The following is an 18,076-nucleotide window of genomic DNA, read 5'->3' as shown; positions in this document are numbered from 1 at the left end:
AAGCATTCAACAAAATACTGGAGATTGCGCTGACCAATGTGTGCAACATGCAGCGAAGCTATTGGGACCACGCGTGCCTATAGTACTACGGGCTTACAAGATATCATGCAAGAAACTAACAAGACAAACACCTTTCCAGTTAGTTTATGGCCTGGAAGCTGTCATGCAATGGAATATATCGTACCTAGTCTATGCATAGTAGCGCTCACCAGGTTGACGGACCGCGATGCTTTGGAGGAAAGAATCACGCAATTAGAATAACTTTAGGAGGAATGGTTATTGGTTGGTTTTCATCAGCAAGTACAAAAGCAGTGTGAAAAGGCCTGGCACGATTGCCATATTAAGTTATGCACCTTCAAGGTAAATGACTTAGTGCTCCTATGTGACAGTAAGTTTGAAAAATTTCCTGGCAAATTCAGAATGCATTGACTAGGACCATACATGGTTAAGGAGGTCACAGACGGAGGTGTTTTCCAGTCAGTCAAACTAAATGGAGAACTCTTCCCAAGTAAAGTAAATGGCATCCGCTTGAAGCCCTACATGGGTGGGCGACTATCGGAATAGCCGATTGAAGCACAGTCTTCGTGCTCTGAGGCACCGGACAAAGGCACGGGACTATAAACATACATAGAAGATACTAGTATAGCTGTAGGAAAATAAGCCAAACGTGGAGGTCTCATAACAGAGGATGCAACAGCTCTAGCAAGCAGTGGCTCAGTGCGCTACTGACATCAACACAGTTCGAGGATAGTTGGAGGAACTCTGTGCCAAGATTGCCGCACTGACAGAGTGACTCAAGGGCGAGTCACGATGTTTGTGTTGGGGGCCTGTTGGGCATGGAATCCCCCTGAGGCATGTTTTTGGGCTCAAAACCCATGTATTGACCAAGTAATGTTGTAAAGCCCCGCAAATTGCGGCGCGGAAGTGTGTTAGTTTCATAGGGTTGTCCGCCCTAGTTTTGGATGTAATGTCGGCCAACCCATGGTCCGCGAATCATGGGATTGTATAAATAGAGTGAGGCTCTAGGTATAAAAGAAAGAAGAGCGAAGTAAGAGGTAGAGAAGTAGAAGCATAGAGCAAGGGTCGAAGTGTGTCTTTGGTTGTAGAGTAGGAGAAGGCTTTGTAGCTGAGTGCATAGAGGCTTAGAAGCCTGTAGCTAAGTGCGCGGACGCTTGCAACTGAGTGCACAGGGCAAATTCGAGTCTGTAACCGAAGAAAAGAATAATAAAGAGAAGTTTTATCCAAATTCTGTGTATCTGTTCCTTAGTTATTATATGATTTAATATGCTATTTATTTACTGCGTTCACTTGTACGAATGATTTATATTTCTAAGTATACTTTACTCATGTAAATAAGCTAACTTAATCAACTAACAGTGGAATACTAGTAAGGAATTGGGTAATAACAGTGTTCGTCCCCCGAGTAGGGCCGCGTGAAGGCCACATCACAGGCTGGGAGGTATGGGTAAGTGCACGTAATGACGTGCGCGCAGGGATGAACCGCGAACCATTTGAATTCATCAGACATCTTTAAGGTGTGAAAACCTGGTTCTAGCACCCTCCCATACTACTTCGGGTGAGACCTCAATCCATGCTCTGTGGACTGTTGCCGAAAGGGCCAGTAATACCATGATTTGTTTGGTTAAATCACCTTTGAACCTGGGTCAGGCCCCAACAAGCCAATAGCCATGCTCTGTGCTATTACCCGTGATCTTATTTATCTTATAGTATTGTTTAAGTACCTTCACCTACTTAAGTGTCTTAAGTTATACTTAACAATAGAAAACATTCATATAGGTTCGCGTAGTAAATAAACAGTATATTTCCAAACTATATCAATCATGCATCAAACAAGGAAAAGATACACAAAATTATAGCAAAACTTCTCTTTATTGATTCTTTCCATGGTTACAAACTCGACTCGCCCTGCACACTCAGTTGTAGAGCCTTCTCCTACTCTACAACCCAAAGACACACTTTACCCTTTTACTCAACCACTTAGACTTCCTTATTCCTTAATTCTCCTTTTACACATAGAGCCTCGCTCTATTTATACAATCCCATGGTCCACGGACCATGGGTAGGTCTATCTAGCCAACATTTTATTAAAAAAATAGGGTGGACAACCCTGTGACTCTATCTTACTTTCATGCCCCATGCCCATAATTCACAGAGCTTTTACAACAAGTTTTGGTCAAAAGTTGGGATTTAAGCCCCAAAACATGCCTTGGGGGGGATTCCATGCCCAACAGGCCCCCACCACAAAAATCGTGACTCGCCCTCAAGTCACTCTGTCAGTGCGGAGATCTTTGCATGGAGTACCTCCAACTATTCTCAAACTGCAGCAAAGTCAGCAGCACGTTGAGCTGCTGCTTGCTGGATCTGCTGCATATGTTGTTCTGAGAACTCGGTGTTGGGAGTGTTTCTTTGCATCTGTGTCGGTATTCCCTTTATTTTTTTATAGTCCCATGCCTTTTTCCGGATCTTTGGGGCACGAAGATTGTGCTTCTGTTGGTTAGTCAGATAGCCTGACCACTCATGTAGGGCTTCAAGCGACTTCCATTCACTTTGCCTGGGAAAGGTTCTCCATTTAGTTTGACTAACTATACTATGCCTCCATCCGTGACCTCCTTAAAAACGTACGGTCTCAGCCAATGTATTCTAAATTTTCCTAGAAACTTATCAAACTTACTGTTATACAGCAGCACCAGATCATTTACCTTGAAGGTGCACAACCTAATATGGCAATCGTGTCAGGCCTTCTCACGATGTTTTTGCACCTATTGATGAAAGCCAGCCAGGAACCATTCCTCCTCAAGTTCTTCCAATTATTCATGCCTTTCTTCCAGGGCTTCATGGTCCATCATACCTATGAGTGTAGTTATGTGCAGACTAGGTACAATATATTCCATTGGTGTGACAACTTCTATGCCATAAACTAGCTAGAAAGGTGTCTGTCCCATCATTTTTTGCACGTTATCCTATAAGCCCATAGTATTGTAGGTATGCGCAGGTCCCAATCACTTCGATGTGTTGCATACTTTGGTTAGCGTAATCTCCAATATTTTGTTGAATGCTTCTATTGTCCCATTGGCTTGTGGGTGGTATGGTGTTATTTTCTGGTGATACACCTAGAACTCTTCTATTAGTGCGCTGATGGTTTCGTTCAGGAAATGTGTACTGCGATCACTCATTAAGATTTTCTGATAGCCAAATCAAGTCAACACATGTTCAAACAAAAACTTCACAGTTTTGGTGGTCATGCAGTCTTTGACCGACTGCTCTTCCGCTCAACGAGTCAGGTACTCCGTCACGGTGATGATGTATCGCACGCCAGTTTTTCCCTGAGGTTTGATAGGTCCTACAAAGTTGATTACCCACTTTCCGAAGGGCCACAACATCATTTGTGGATTCAAAGGGATTTCATCCCTTCACGATGGTTTACCTATCCTTTGGCATATATCACAGGCCTTATAGTGTGCTTTTGAATCCTGATGAAGGGTTGGCCACCACAACCCTGCGCGAAGAATCTTTTGCATGGTCACTCGTCTTCCATAGTGTCCTCCTGCAGAACCCTCATGTGATTTCACGAGGATTTGACTTCGCTCAAATTTAGGTACGTATCTTCACAGTATCTCATCATTTCCCATTTTGTGTAGGTGCCCCGCAATGACAGAAAAATTGGCCACGCGCACTACCAGTTCCTTCTTCTACTGGATAGAGTATTCCTTCGGCATAGTCCCAGTTGTTAGAAAGTGGAATATATCTTCAAAGTTCCCATCCGTAATGTGCACAACAAAGAGTTGCACGTCAAGTAATCCTTCCTCTAAACTGGTAGGTTCCTCACCCGTCTCAATATGCAACTGGTGATCTGGTCCTGCATTCAGGTGTCCAAGCTTTATAACAACCTCAAAGTCATATTCTTGGAACAATAAGAGCCACCTACATATGCGCCCCCCCAACACAGGCTTATTGACCAAGTATTTCAGTGTGGAATGGTCTATATACATCTTGAAATTTCCTCCTAGCAAATAGTGCTGGTACTTTTGGAGCGCATACACCATATCCAACCCCTCGCGCTCGGTTGTGGAATAGTTCCTTTCTGTTTTAGACAACTTGCGACTTGTAGACACGATAGGGTGATCCAAGCCCTCTCCACCCTCTTGTTTGAGCACTGCTCCCAGCATGATAGGACACATCAACATGGACATGAAACTCCACATCCCATTTTGGGAAGACCAAGATTGGGGCGGAGGCCAATTTCTCTTTTAGTACATCCAAGCTCTTCATGCAGTCATCATTCCAGTAGAATGTGACATCCTTTTTCAATAGTTTCTCCATTCATGCGGTGATCTGTGCATAGCTTTTGATGAAATTCCTATAGTACCCCATATGTCCCAAGGTAGTGCGTAATTGTTTAACACTTCACGGTGCTTCCAAATTCAGAATTACTACAATCTTCGTCGGGTCTACCATTAATCCCTATTTGCACACCACATGTCCCAATAGGTTCCCAATGGGAACGAGGAACATACACCTTTTAAGGTTTAGCGCGATTTGGTGTCGTCAGTAAGTATCCAACATCAAGTGTAAGCTTTCTACATGGTGCTTGACCAATCCAAATACAGTCCAATCATCCAGGTAGACCTCCAGGAATTTGTGGATATATTCTTTGAATGCAACAACAATTATGCATGAAAAGATGGCTAGTGCATTCTTTAACCCAAACGACATGATGGTGTATTAAAAGCAGCCCCATTCAATCGCTAAGGTGTTCTTGCTCTGGACTTCCAGTGTGATTTTGATCTGGTGGTACCCTGAGAACCCATCAGTGAAATAATATGCTTCTTGCCCATCGACATTTTCCAATACTTCATTTGTGAATGGGGTTGGGAAGGGGTCATGCACACAGGTGTCATTCAATTTCCTGAGGTCAACTCATATTCATATCTCACCCTTCTGCATCTTCTCCTGCACTACCATAGGGCTTACCTAGTCAGATTCTTCCACTGGCTCAATAATTCTACCTGCAAGCATTTTGTCTAGTTCTACACGGACCTTTTCCTTGTACTTCGGATTCAAGAGGTAAGGCCTCTTCTTAACTGACTTCGTGTTGGGTTTTAAGGTTATATTCATCATCCCTAAATTGCCAATGATCCCCTTTAGGTCTGTGATCTTGGTCGAGAATAAGTCTTGGTACCCGCAGAGTAACTCAGAGACCTTATCCACTATGGCATCATCCCAGTAGTCACCGAGCATTGCATACTTCAGTTCGGCCTTTGTACCAATGTTCACCTACTTCATTTTTACTGGCATGGTAATGTTAGAGTCTTCAATCAATGGTACTTGAACCTCGCAATAGCCTTCAGTTTCTGGGATATTAACTTTTCACAGATCTTCATCGTCTTCTTCAATGTTTACATTGTAGCACTCCAGCGCACAGCTCAGTTGGGTCGCCCTTTCAGGCTGAAGCACTTCCATTGGTTCCTTGGGTGTTTTAAAGATAGTTTCTTTTACTGCTTGCAGCACATCATCAACAGTATCCCACCAATGATCCTCAAAGGTGAAGGTTAATAGGAATCCTTCATGTAGGATATCCCATTTGTTCATGCCATGGTGGAGCTCCATCTCTATATACCAATTCATGGGTATAATATCTAGGGTGTGACAGAATAGGTGCAACCACTCAAGTTGTGGCTCTTCCTCGTAGACCTTCGTCCATTTTGTGAGGTGTGCACTTGGATCATCCATTTTGTCATACTTATCTTTCAATCGCATCTGATGCTTCCCAAAACGCATGCGCATCACCCTTTGGCAGTCATGCTAGTCCTTAAAACCATTCTGGTGCTTACCCCACCATATTGCGGGCATAACACGTAGTACCCATTTTAGAGCATCTAAATGTTGTTGTTCCGACACTTCTCATTCAAATTTGTTTAGGAACTCCTCAAATTCACCTAACCTGTCATGCATAGGAAGATATCTTACCTCTGTTTCTATGCAGCGGAGCAACCTTGTGATCATCTTACAGTTGAGTGTGGTTACCTCGTGTAACTGGTTCTGCCATCATTCTATCTCTTCGTTAGAATCTGATGTACAAGAGCTTTTGTGCTCCCACGAGATTTGGGCATCCGCGGTTGGATTTACCAAGTCTTGCTGACGCATAGGTATCTTGTAGATAGAGTCTAGATCATCGTCGCTATCGTAGTCGTGCATTGGCTCTGTGTAGCACGATCCTTCCGCTGGGTCTAAAGGTACCACTATGTACAGTGACTTTTTTTCAAAAATCATCTTGTGATTCTTTAGATTTATCACTCAATTCATGTCAGTGGCCCAATCTATTCCCAGTAGCGCGAGATAGGGATTGTTGTCATCAACAATCTTTATCACTTTGAAATCTGCTAGCACGCTTGATCCTTTGATATCTATTGTGATTTGCTGCAATCTCCTCATGGGTAAGATCTTTTGCTGGTTTACCATTCGCAGCTGGATAGGAGACCATTGCAATGCAAGCCTACCCATGCGTTTCCATGTCTGCTTTGGTAGGACATTCGCATCTGATCTTAGGTATAGAATCACTTGATTCATCTCATATTCCCTGATCTACATGGTCAATCTCATCTCCCTTCCTATTCATGTCGTGTGCTTCCCAAGCTTTCGGACTACGTGCGGTTCTCCTGGCACGGTCCCAGAACATCTAGTTATGAGTTCTTGCAGCCCCTTCACAGTCTTACTATTGCACAGTAGCTTCATGCATGTCTCCAAGAATGTAGTGAGTGTCAATGGGTCCATTTATGGCTCTAGTCTGTCTTTACTTCTTGAAGTGGAGGTATCCACGAAGCTCCTCTTGGCTTCCATGAAGTTCTCCTTAGCACGCTCCAAATCAAATTCTGGTTCCTTTGTTGGGGCTTTGCAAACCCAGGTACTTTCTTTAGGCTGCTTTCCTTTGTCATCCCCTATCGTAATACCACTTCGGAGCATGATATTAACATTGGGATCTTCCTCGCGTGGATCAGACCTCATCACTTGTAGGTTCTGAGTAGGGGGAGGATGGAGTGCTCCTTTATCACATAACCTCACTATCAGTGTGGGACAGTCCTCTGTCTCATGATCAAACTGCGTACAGTATAATCATGATGGTCTCTTTGGATTTTTACAATCGCAGGCATAATGCCCTAACCCTCCGCAATTGTAACATATCAATTTTCCATGACCTCTTCTTGGTCCCATTCCACCTCAGCCTCGTCCGCGCCCCTGAAATACAATGCGTGCCATTCCTGCATTTTGATCAAGGGGCCGTGTTTCGGCCTGAACTCTGTAGGTAGGAGTCTGATCCATCATCAATTCATAACTTCTATAGGTGCGCTCATCATGGCCTATTAACCTAAAAAATTACGGAACAACTGCTGGGAATTCTATGTATACTTCTATAGTAGATGGCAGTTATCTGTTATTGGATTGTTGGGGCCTAACCCAGGTTTAGAAGTGATTTAGCCAAACAAATCCCAAAACTACTAGCCATTTCAACAACAATCCGTGGTGCGTGGACTGAGGTCTCAACTGAGGTAGTATGGGAGGGTGCTGGAACTAGGTTTTCACACCCTAGGGATGTCTTGATGAAGTCTAGGAAGTTCGCGAACTAAACCCGCATGCCTGCGTTGCTTTGCGCAGCTATCTATCCTCTGAAACTTGTGTAATTTCTTTTGCACAGCTCTGTAAAGAGCGCGAAGAGGTGCTATCTAGCCCCTTTATCCTTACCATGCTATTATTATATATCTTGACTTAATTATGTGTACTCAATATTCTCATTAATCATTTAACATTCATAACAAGTGCGCACAATCATAAAACTGTAAAGAGATGCATAAACATAATAGAAGCATAAACACCCAGTATTTCAGAATCAACTTATATTTTATTAATCCTCTATTCAAATACAATCCCAACTCTGCCCTACCCACTCGGCTGCAGGGGTCCACACACATAGCTTCGGGCTTTACCGGGCCTTTGCACACATAGCTGCAGAGCCTCTTCCTACTACTACAACCCAAGACTTGGACTTACAGACTCAGAGCGAATTCATCATCCAAGAACATCATAAGACTTAAGACTAAGACTGACTTTACACTTAGAGCCTCACTCTATTTATACAATCCCATGGTCCACGAACCATGGGTAGGCCGACACACTCTACATTAAATTACATTATCTTAGGGTGGAAAACCCTAGACTCTCGCGCTCCACGCCCGCATTTCGCGGGGTCTTTACATTACACTTGACCAAAATCCTGGCTTCAAGCCCCAAAGACATACTATGGGGGGAATCCACTGCCCAACATGCCCCCAACACAATTATCGAGACTTGTCTCAAGTCACTCTACTGGTGCGGCGATATTTGCATGAGGTTCATCTAGGAGGTCGTGCGTAGCTTGGGTATCCGTAGCACACTGTTCGGCTGTCTATTGTATCTGCTACATCTGAATCTCTAAACTTTCAGAAACAGGGTCACCTTCCTGTTGAATTGTAGAAAGTGCCCGCATCTGTGCCAACTTCACTTCAATGGTAGCTGTAATGGTGAATGCTTCATCGATCCATGATTGGATGCATTCCTTGAGCACAAATTCATCTTGGCGCACGACGTCTAATTGGTCATTCAGTGCCCTTGCCTACTATAGTCGAGCGAGTCATTGAGTAAGGGCAACCATCTACACAATACCCTAGACATTGTCGTACTTCCACTGTAACTCACACGTCTTGGCCTCTAGGTGTTGCAAATTCAGTTCTTCATGTAGGTGCGTAAGCATGGTGAGTGCTTGCTCCAACAACCTAGTGCAATCCTATGTTGCCTGGCTAATTTGCTCTAGGCCTATTTGGATAGCATGGGTGCACTACTCTCTGACTTATGGGGGTGTGGAGGGCTACACTTTCAATCACAGCTCGACAATCTGCAGGTTCAGCTCCAAGTGAACTTTCGCTACTTCCTCCTAGGCCTTGCAGACTCTAGCCGCTAGTTGGTGAATCTTGTCTGTTGTTGGGAGTGATACCTATATGAAAAACTCCGATATGCTACTACAGGCCTCCTCCATGGCCTGTTCCAATCCTCGGGTCTATGCAACTAGGTCGTTGTTGGCTGATAAAAGGTGTCTTTTAAAACTCCTAATTACCCCACATTAATTGTCAACTCAGGCAAGTCATTTTATTCTGAGAGTGTACACAATATGTGCATGCTATGAATCCAGAGAGTAATGTTTCTTAAAATGAAGTATAAACCTTTGATACAAGAGTAAATGGAAGCATCTAATAAATTGAAATTGCAATTATTAAAGGAAATATGGCATCTAAGCTTCAAGACTCAATCCTGTGCTGAAATCATAATCAAATCTCTCACAAAAAATTCAATTAACCATAGCATTAGCCAAGAGCATAGTAGCAATAACTCATCTCTTCTTAGTTGATTCAGTCTAAATCATACTCAATCTCTACGAAGCAATCCAATTGGAAATGATGTCAATATGAGAGTTCAATAGCGATAACCAAACTCTTACAACTGATTAAATCAATACGATCCACTATCTAAATAACTTAATCTGAAATAAGCGTAAATAAAATCAAATGACATTACTATAAAACATGTAAAGAAAATGCACTACTTCAATACAGGAAAGCGGTAAATAGAGAATAGGATAAACTCACAGAAAATGGGAAAATTAACAAACCAATCAAACTTGCGAGAATCAGGAATATATAACACAAGGAAGTAGTTTAATCCACTAGAGGCTGAGCCCTTAGCCACTAGCGAACACTACTGATCTACTTCAGAGAATACGAATGAACAACAACTTCAATTATTTATTAATCATTGAACTTAAGTAGGATTACAAAATGGTTTTGTTCTCCAATAGCATGAGTCTGTAAATTAAAATTACAATTTGAAATAACAGAGATTGATCCCCTTTCCTCCTACAATCATTTGCTTTTATAGTCAGAAAGAGGTAAACGATAAATGCAATCAACTAAATTCTATCTTCAGACACCCTTACTATTTTGCGTTAATCCTCTTGATTTGTCCTCTGACCTGTCTGCAACCGACACATTCCATTCTTCATTTGTTGGTTTATGCTGTTCCATAATTAGGGAACAACAATTGTTCCTTTCGTTGTTTTTCTGCATAAAGAGGAGTAAAAGTTAGTTATGATGGCTAAATCTTAATTGTGAGTAATTCATCCATTTCTTATCATAATCCATCAATATGTTAACGTATTAAAATATGAAAGAGGTAAGAAAAGAGGAAAAAGGTGATAAATTAAGGGTAAATACATACCCATTTCGTAACTCAACATACTCCCCTTCTCACCCTATTTCATGTCCTCATGAAAAGTAAGTAGTTCTTATGAAATGCAGTTAAAGAGTAGGCTAGAGATGGAGCATAAAAAAATGTTCTAAACCATGATGTTGAGCAAGGAGCGCAAAGGCGGGCCCTTCCTTTCCTTCAGGAAATTCGTAGATAGCCCGATAACCTTCAAGAGGATACCAAATAACGGGTCTTTGAAACCGACATCCTAACCAATAAGGTTATTCTCTCAAAATAAGATTGCTATAGGTGACAAAACGGGCCACAACTGCTTTAAAATTTCTATAATTAATGGCTCCCTATCCTGCACACTACTAGTGGAGACCGTCCACCTGAGCTTGGATGTAGCCAGAGAGATTTCTTGAATGGAGAGGAAATATGACACTCCTTTTTGTACAATCTCCTTATGAATGGGCCCTAAAATATTAATCACCTCTTTTCGTGTCATCAGACTCTTATTGTTGGAAATCATTTGTAAAGGGTGCTCAGGTTCACTTCTTACCCAAGGATCCAATCCATGTTCCTATCTTTGGAATGCATTATGAGATTTAAACCATTTGAGTTGGTTAATTGCAAATGGGATAAAGGCCTGGAATTGAACATCTCCCACAAAAGGGTTAGGGTTCTTTTCCACATCATTCTCTAATACAAAATTGTGCAGGTAAAACTCACAAAGAATCCTTTGAACCTTTACACCATGTTATTTGCAGCAATTTATAAAATCTTCAGTTATTCTTAATTCACTTGGTTTTCCAGCTCTCACATATTTACTTTTCAACAACAGGTATCGTTCCAACAAAAACAAGGCATAATTGGTGGCAGGAGACCTACATGCCAAGACATCTGTATATAGTGAGCAGATGGTGTCTGTCTAACCTATGACCCTATCTAGTTTGAGCTTGATCTTCTCTATTTTTTCTTCCACCTTTCTGCATCTGTCGAAAGTCTCGCTCTCTGTTGCATTCATTTCCCGAAGCTATTTCTGCAGCTCTTGATATTTCTGCCGGGAAACGGTTTCTTGTTCAAGTTGTTCCAACGTGAGCCGAGCCTGTGTCAATTCTTCCTGAAGATTCAACATAATGGGGTAATTGTGTGTCATGATGTCCTTGGCTTGTATGCCTGTCTGAGTTCTTATGCTATGAGAAAGGATATCTTATGTCGATATTTCTTTATTATAGGAGGTCCAAACCTCTGTCTAAGTAGTCATGCTATAAGAGGGTACATCCTCTGTCTGAGTAGCTACGTCTACTAAAATTACATGATGTTCCTCTTGAGTGATGACTGGTTGAGTAGGTATGGGCTCAGTTTGAGTTCCTGTCGCCCTCTCTTCATATAATTCTGTTTGTACGGCCGCATTTACTATCTCCGGGGTATTGTCTGGAACCTTTCCCATTGTGATTTCTTTTATTTTTCTTCTGAGCCTCTTGACCATTTTGTGAAGCTTCTACTATTATTCTCTTAGCTTCTTCAATTTGGCTCTATACCTTTTCGAAGGAGTAACTGTTCTGCTGACAGTCTCATTAATAGCTTCTGTTTCTAAAGAGCCTAGTTGTTCGACCTAGCTCTGTTCTAATAAGACCATGTCTCTAGATTGATTATCAACTTCCCAAATAATCTCTGTCTCTATTTCTTCTTCTTAGCCTATGTTTTCTAGGTCTAGACCTTCATTGCTATTTTCCACTAGGAGCGTGTCACCAGATTGGTTCTCTAATTCCTGAATGGCCTCTGCATCTGTTTCCGCTTCACAGCTTGCATATTTTGAGGGAAATAGAATTCTTGTATAGCCAGAATTCCTAGGAGATTTGATTTATCCTAAGTTAAGATTGAGCAATCCTTCAGGCTACATTCATGCATTCATGTTGGCCAGGACCCAGGCCATCTCGAAATCGTGCAACAGATCATCTTGGGGGCTCATATTTGGTGTTGTGGGAGGTCCCAATTCATTTCTTTGTTCATATTCAGAATGCCTTGTTCCTTCCTCGGGTTCTGATTTAGGGTTATCTTATCCTTCTAACTCTAGCTACAAGTATTGTTCATTTACTGGGCTGGATAATTCTATGGGTTGAATAGCGCTGCCTTGAGTATTTTCAAACTCTCCCTGTTTTGACCTCAACCTTGTGGATCATCTGCATTTGTGAGGTATGCTTCCTAAAAGGTAAGTCCTCTTTGTTTTTGGAATAGGGTTCGGTGTTGGCAGGGCTACACCTCTTTCGAGGGCCAATATTAAATCATCCCAGGTTGATTGTTGTTGAGCAAGGTTATAGCTAACTACTAACCTGATCAAACAATGGTGGCTAACTACTATTTCCGTGTGTTGGGACCATCTCAGACTCTTGACAGTGTCATGCAGTAATGAATTCAATAGTGCAAGCAAATTAACAGAGCATTTTTGTTTTAAAACTGCTAAAATTTTGAGTTGTCACGACCTTACCACATCTTTACACCCATCGCAGGTAATATAGTTTTGGACAATTCGTGCCAATTCTCTCCATGGTTCTCCAAGACAAGATGGCTGAATTCCTTTGCCCTTCTTGATTAGATCCTGTCCTTTGTCCCTAAAAGCCTCGATAGCATCATGCAGCTTCAATTGCTTGCTAGCCCATATTGGTCCTTCTGTCGGCAACCTAGACACTTCTGCTATCACTGCATCTGTTACAATGATTTGTCTACCTCTTACCATAGATTTTCCATTCTGTAGATTCTGTAAAATCTCGATGGCAATTTCCTCATTGGGGGGTTGAAATCTTGTAAAATATGTTATCCATCCTACGTGAACTAGAATTTCCCTAGCTTCATTGGAGGTAGCCAGTGTTAAAGGTTCTCGGCGCACTGTTCTTCCTCCCATAATGCTTGAATTCTGCAAACAACTAGTGTAGTGGGGAAAGCATAGCAATGAACAGAGCCGAGTGATGGAATAGAAAAAGGTTGTATGGCTCTATCAGGTGATACTTTATAAACATAAACACCATTATCGAGGACTGTTATAATGCCACATGCTTTATGATCATGGGATTTCGTATTGTTCTGCAAAATCAAATGAAATTATGACAACGCATGCATAAGTATACTGGAGGTCCTCACACCCATTCAAAATAATAGGTCGCCTACGACTGAATGCATGAAAGGATAACATGTTGGCGGTGAAGTACAAGGGCGATGGATTGGTTAATGAAAGTGGAAAGGTACGCATATTAATGAAAGGATCATAAAGGATATTGGAGTGATGAAAACAAGGCATGTAACGAGAATTATCAATAAGTGATAAGATGTCATGAGGTAATGCAATAAAGAAAAAGGACAGCATATGCAGGAAATAGTACTTTACCTTCGTTATTCCACTTAAAATTGTTGTGATTGATTTAAAAAGATTAACTCATGCATAAAGGTTCAAGGTAAGTTAGGGACATAATCTCTCCATAGAAAAGATAAAAACATAAGAAGAGGGCATTATAATAATTATTGATGTAAAATAAAACTTCAATACCATCAGCAGAGCTTCTGTTGCCCACAGGCATCCATAGCCTCGAAAAAGTTGCTTTCTAACCCTTGGGAACCATGGTGCGCTATGTATAATTGGGAAATTGCATTATGATGTCCATAGTAGAGACCAGTGTGCTGGCATGGTAACCAGATGAACACATTGCCATTCACTTGGAAGTAGCGAAAGTGGTCAAGCCGGATCGTGATGAGACCTCCTGTTCGAAGGACTTTCTTTCTTGATACATCCATTGGATCATATCCCTGGTGTGGTGGCCATAGTAGGAATGCCACTTCACTCCTTCCTTATGATCATGGTAGGCTGGCTTGTGATGAGACCCCCTATCCTCCATCTGTGGAAAAAATTCATAAGGTTGTTACTATATATATATATATATATATATTACACACTCCCCATTTTATATATAGAGGGTGGCTCAACACTCCTTAAGAGTAGGGATTGAACATATCAATAGAAAAAATATACCCATAATCTTATTGGTAATAAATAGAGAGAGTTATATGGGAAAATGGAGAACCAACATGGTACAGATAATCAATCAGTTTGATTTATAGTGGAAATGAGTACAATGAAGTGATATAGATAATTGTGTCCTTTTTTTCGATCATCACAAAGAAATATTGTTAAAGATGATAATATTCAAGATATTTGCCTGTTCCAATAGACTCCATACTTATTGTCCTTAAATATGTATTGTAATTTTTATGCCATAGAGAAGATCACAAAGAGTGAACTGGGATGGTCTAGAGATGATCATGCTAGGAAGAGAAATGGTGTTCTCAAAAATACTCACAAGGTGTTGTTCCCTGAAGGGAACATCAAAATAAAACCCACACAAAAAGTTCTGTTTCTTATAGGGAACAACAATTGTTCCCTGTAGGGAACAACAAAGAAAAACACGCAAAAAAAAGTGTTGTTCCTTATAGGGAACAGCAGTTGTTCCCTGTAGGGAACAAGAAAGAAAAAATACACACAAAAGGTGTTGTTCCCTGTAGGGAACAACAAAAAAAAATACACACAAAAAAGTGATGTTCCCTATAGGGAACGATAGTCGTTCCCTATAGGGAACAACAAAAAGACTAAACATGAAAATTGTTGCTCCCTATAAGGAATAGTAGCTGATCCCTGTAGTGAAAAGCATGGAAGTACACACGAAAATTGTTGTTCCCTATAGGGAACAACAACTGTTCCTTGTAGGGAACAACAAAGAAAAATTCACGCAAAAAGTGTTGTTCCCTGTAGGGAACATCAAAGCAAAATACACACGAAAAGTGTTGTTCCCTATAAGGAACAACAACTATTCCCTGCAGGGAACAACAAAGGAAAATGCTCACAAAAAAGTGTTGTTCCCTATAGGGTGTCGGCCGGATAAATCATTCTTGCGGACAAGACTGATCTCCCTAGTATCAACAGATATCTAGCGACAAGCAAGACAAACAAATCTACCTTTCTCTAAATATATTGCGATTTATAAATAAAAACTAAGAGGTGTTTTAGACCCTACCTTAAGTCCAACGATAGTTTGTGGCAGCCACGCTTCGACCGTCCGAACAAGTTTCCTTTTTAGAACCTGCAATCACAAATAACCACACATCAAATAACACCTACATAGCTAATATAATAAATCATATTCATCATGGTGATCAATGAATCCATGAAATAAACCATAAAACACAGCTTATTGAGAAAAATAAACTTGATTGTATTAACTTTGAAAAATAGAAGAACTTTACAACCTTTGGTGCCTTGATGTTGTACAAGCTCCTCCCAGGGTCCAAGCAGGAATCTCCTCTACTTTGACAAGCCTCACACTCTTCCCAATGAGATCAAAAAAGGTATGTAATCTCTCCTCTCAAGCTCAATTAGGAAGACTAAATTCCAACAACATTTCACGTCAAAAATATTCAACTTTTCAACCTCCTCAGTAACCAGCCCAATGCCTCATTTTATAGTGTAGAGGAAGGAAGTTACAGGTCCACCTATGAAGGGATAAAGTCCTCCTTCAAAGGGATAAGCTCCTCACATCAAGGGGTTAGCTCCTTAAGGTATGGGATGCATGAACCTTAAAGGAGCAAACTCGCCACCTCAAGATTTCCTCTAGAAGCTTCCAGAAATAACCCAAAGTGAGTTTTTAAGAATGTACTTGCACCTTTTTTACTTTTATAGGGGTCCACACCCATTACACAGAGACAGAGCGGTCAGGTACGCAGGGGACATGACCAGTAGGTGCGGGACCGCAGGTAATGCTAAGAGAAAGTACGGAACCAGAGTTTTAGAGATTTTTAAGGGCTTTCTCTTATTTTTCAAGGCTTGACATGAAGAACTGAGGTTTAAGACTTGCAAAGGAGGAAAGTATGAGTGGTGATAGACTCACACTGATTGCAAAATGTCATGGTGACAATATTTTGTGCAACAGATTGCCCCCTAAAGTGTGAAGTTTGTAATAGATGAGGATAGTATTTGTCATCTAAGAAGAGTGAAGTACTTTATCATTTCAAAGATCATCCTATGGACAACCTGGCTAGAACCTGTAAAAACATTCAATACAAAATATATATATGTGAACATATCATCGCTGAGGTAGGCATTCCCATACTCAGATCAAAACTAACTAAAAAACTAACTAAACTACTCTGATATAGGAATGATTTTGCAATACACCACAAGTATAGACATACGTAGACACATTATGGGTGCAGCCATCTGTTTATGAATAGTCCACTGTATAATGAATAACAAAATTGCTCGCAGCCTAGATGGTGGAAACTAGATCCAGGGTCTTGATTTCTGCTTCCCGAACTAGTACAATTCTATCCATGTGAATGAATGTGTCGAAGTCGAACATGGTAGAAACCACTTGATTACCAGTCAATGATGTAAACTGTTAACAAGTGTGAGAGAGACCACCAGTAATGTCAATGGCTCTCAAAATACTCAGTACAATCCATGAAATGTGAATAGATGAGCTGATGTCGAACATGTCATAGAATCCTTTGATCGAAGGTCAATGATGCAACCTGTCGTCGAAGGCAAGAAACCTGCCATTGAAGCATGCATATTCCAAGGTACTGACGATTTCTAGATCATCTTTCTAGATAATGAGCTGAAGTCAATAGAAAGCAATCCGTCGTAGGCAAGCCCACAACACGAAATCATAGATCAAGTTTGAAGAAATATATTTGGCAAGGACTAACTCAGGGATGGTCAAGATGGATGACAGATATTTTACAGATGAATGGTTTATTTGAACTGACCTCTTGAATACATAATGACACTGCAGATGGTTTGGTGACAATTGACCCAAAGCTAATACCCAGAAATCGGCTGAAGTCTTTCAATATGGTTTGATTAACTGTTAGGCAAAGGATTTCCCAACCCAGGAGAACAAAAAGTGTCATGTTCAAGAGTGGTTAAATGCTTTTCTAAAACACAAAGTATAACAAATAGGTTCATTTTTCTCTCTTTCCCCCACCATTTCTGGCAAGTACCTCTTTATTTTTGACAAGCTTGAGGATGATAACATTTGATTGGGTATAAGTTCATCCTTTGGATGAGTCCAACTTATTTTAAAATTCGAACCCTAAGAAGGAGTGGTTTGTTCCTATTTTAAAATTGAATAGGTCCTTTACTGTTACATTTTAACGAGTCCAGTATAGGAGAAACTCAGCATTTTTCAATTTTAGGGAGTCAGAAGAAAAACTTAGGAAAACTCCATGGTTTTCATTTTTCATAAATTTGTGTCTCCCAACCCTGAAAAAGTATAAAATAATAGTTGAGAGAACTGCTTGACCATTACGATCAAGGAGTACTTTTCATAATTAGTGTCTCTGATCTGAAAAAGTAAAAATCGATCAACGACACGTCGTTTTATAACGATATCGAACTTGAAATGACAAAAGCCCGATAATCTTTTCATGTTTATACGATCAGAAAAGAGCTGTAAGTGGACCGTCCTTTTAATTCTGTTTTAACGAGCTTAAAAAGAAAAACTTGGCAATCTTTTCATATTTTATGAGTCAGAAAAGAGCTTAAAGAGGACTCCAATGTTTTTTGTTGAAAATGATCAATTTCTCCTAGAAAATCCAATATTCTGCACAAAAAATCAAACATTACTCATATCTGTTTAAAATAAATAACAATGCATCAAAAATTTACCTTTTTAAAGTGAAAAATAAACAAATTAAAAATTCATTTATTCAAAAAAGCTTATAAAAAGGGCTTTTGTAA

The sequence above is a fragment of the Pinus tabuliformis genome, chromosome 3_1 (genome assembly GCF_031772625.1).
Source record: "Pinus tabuliformis cultivar Carrire ecotype Pingquan chromosome 3_1, CPIR1, whole genome shotgun sequence".
In the NCBI taxonomy this organism is placed as follows: Eukaryota; Viridiplantae; Streptophyta; class Pinopsida; order Pinales; family Pinaceae; genus Pinus; species Pinus tabuliformis.
Note: the sequence above shows the minus strand (reverse complement) of the source record.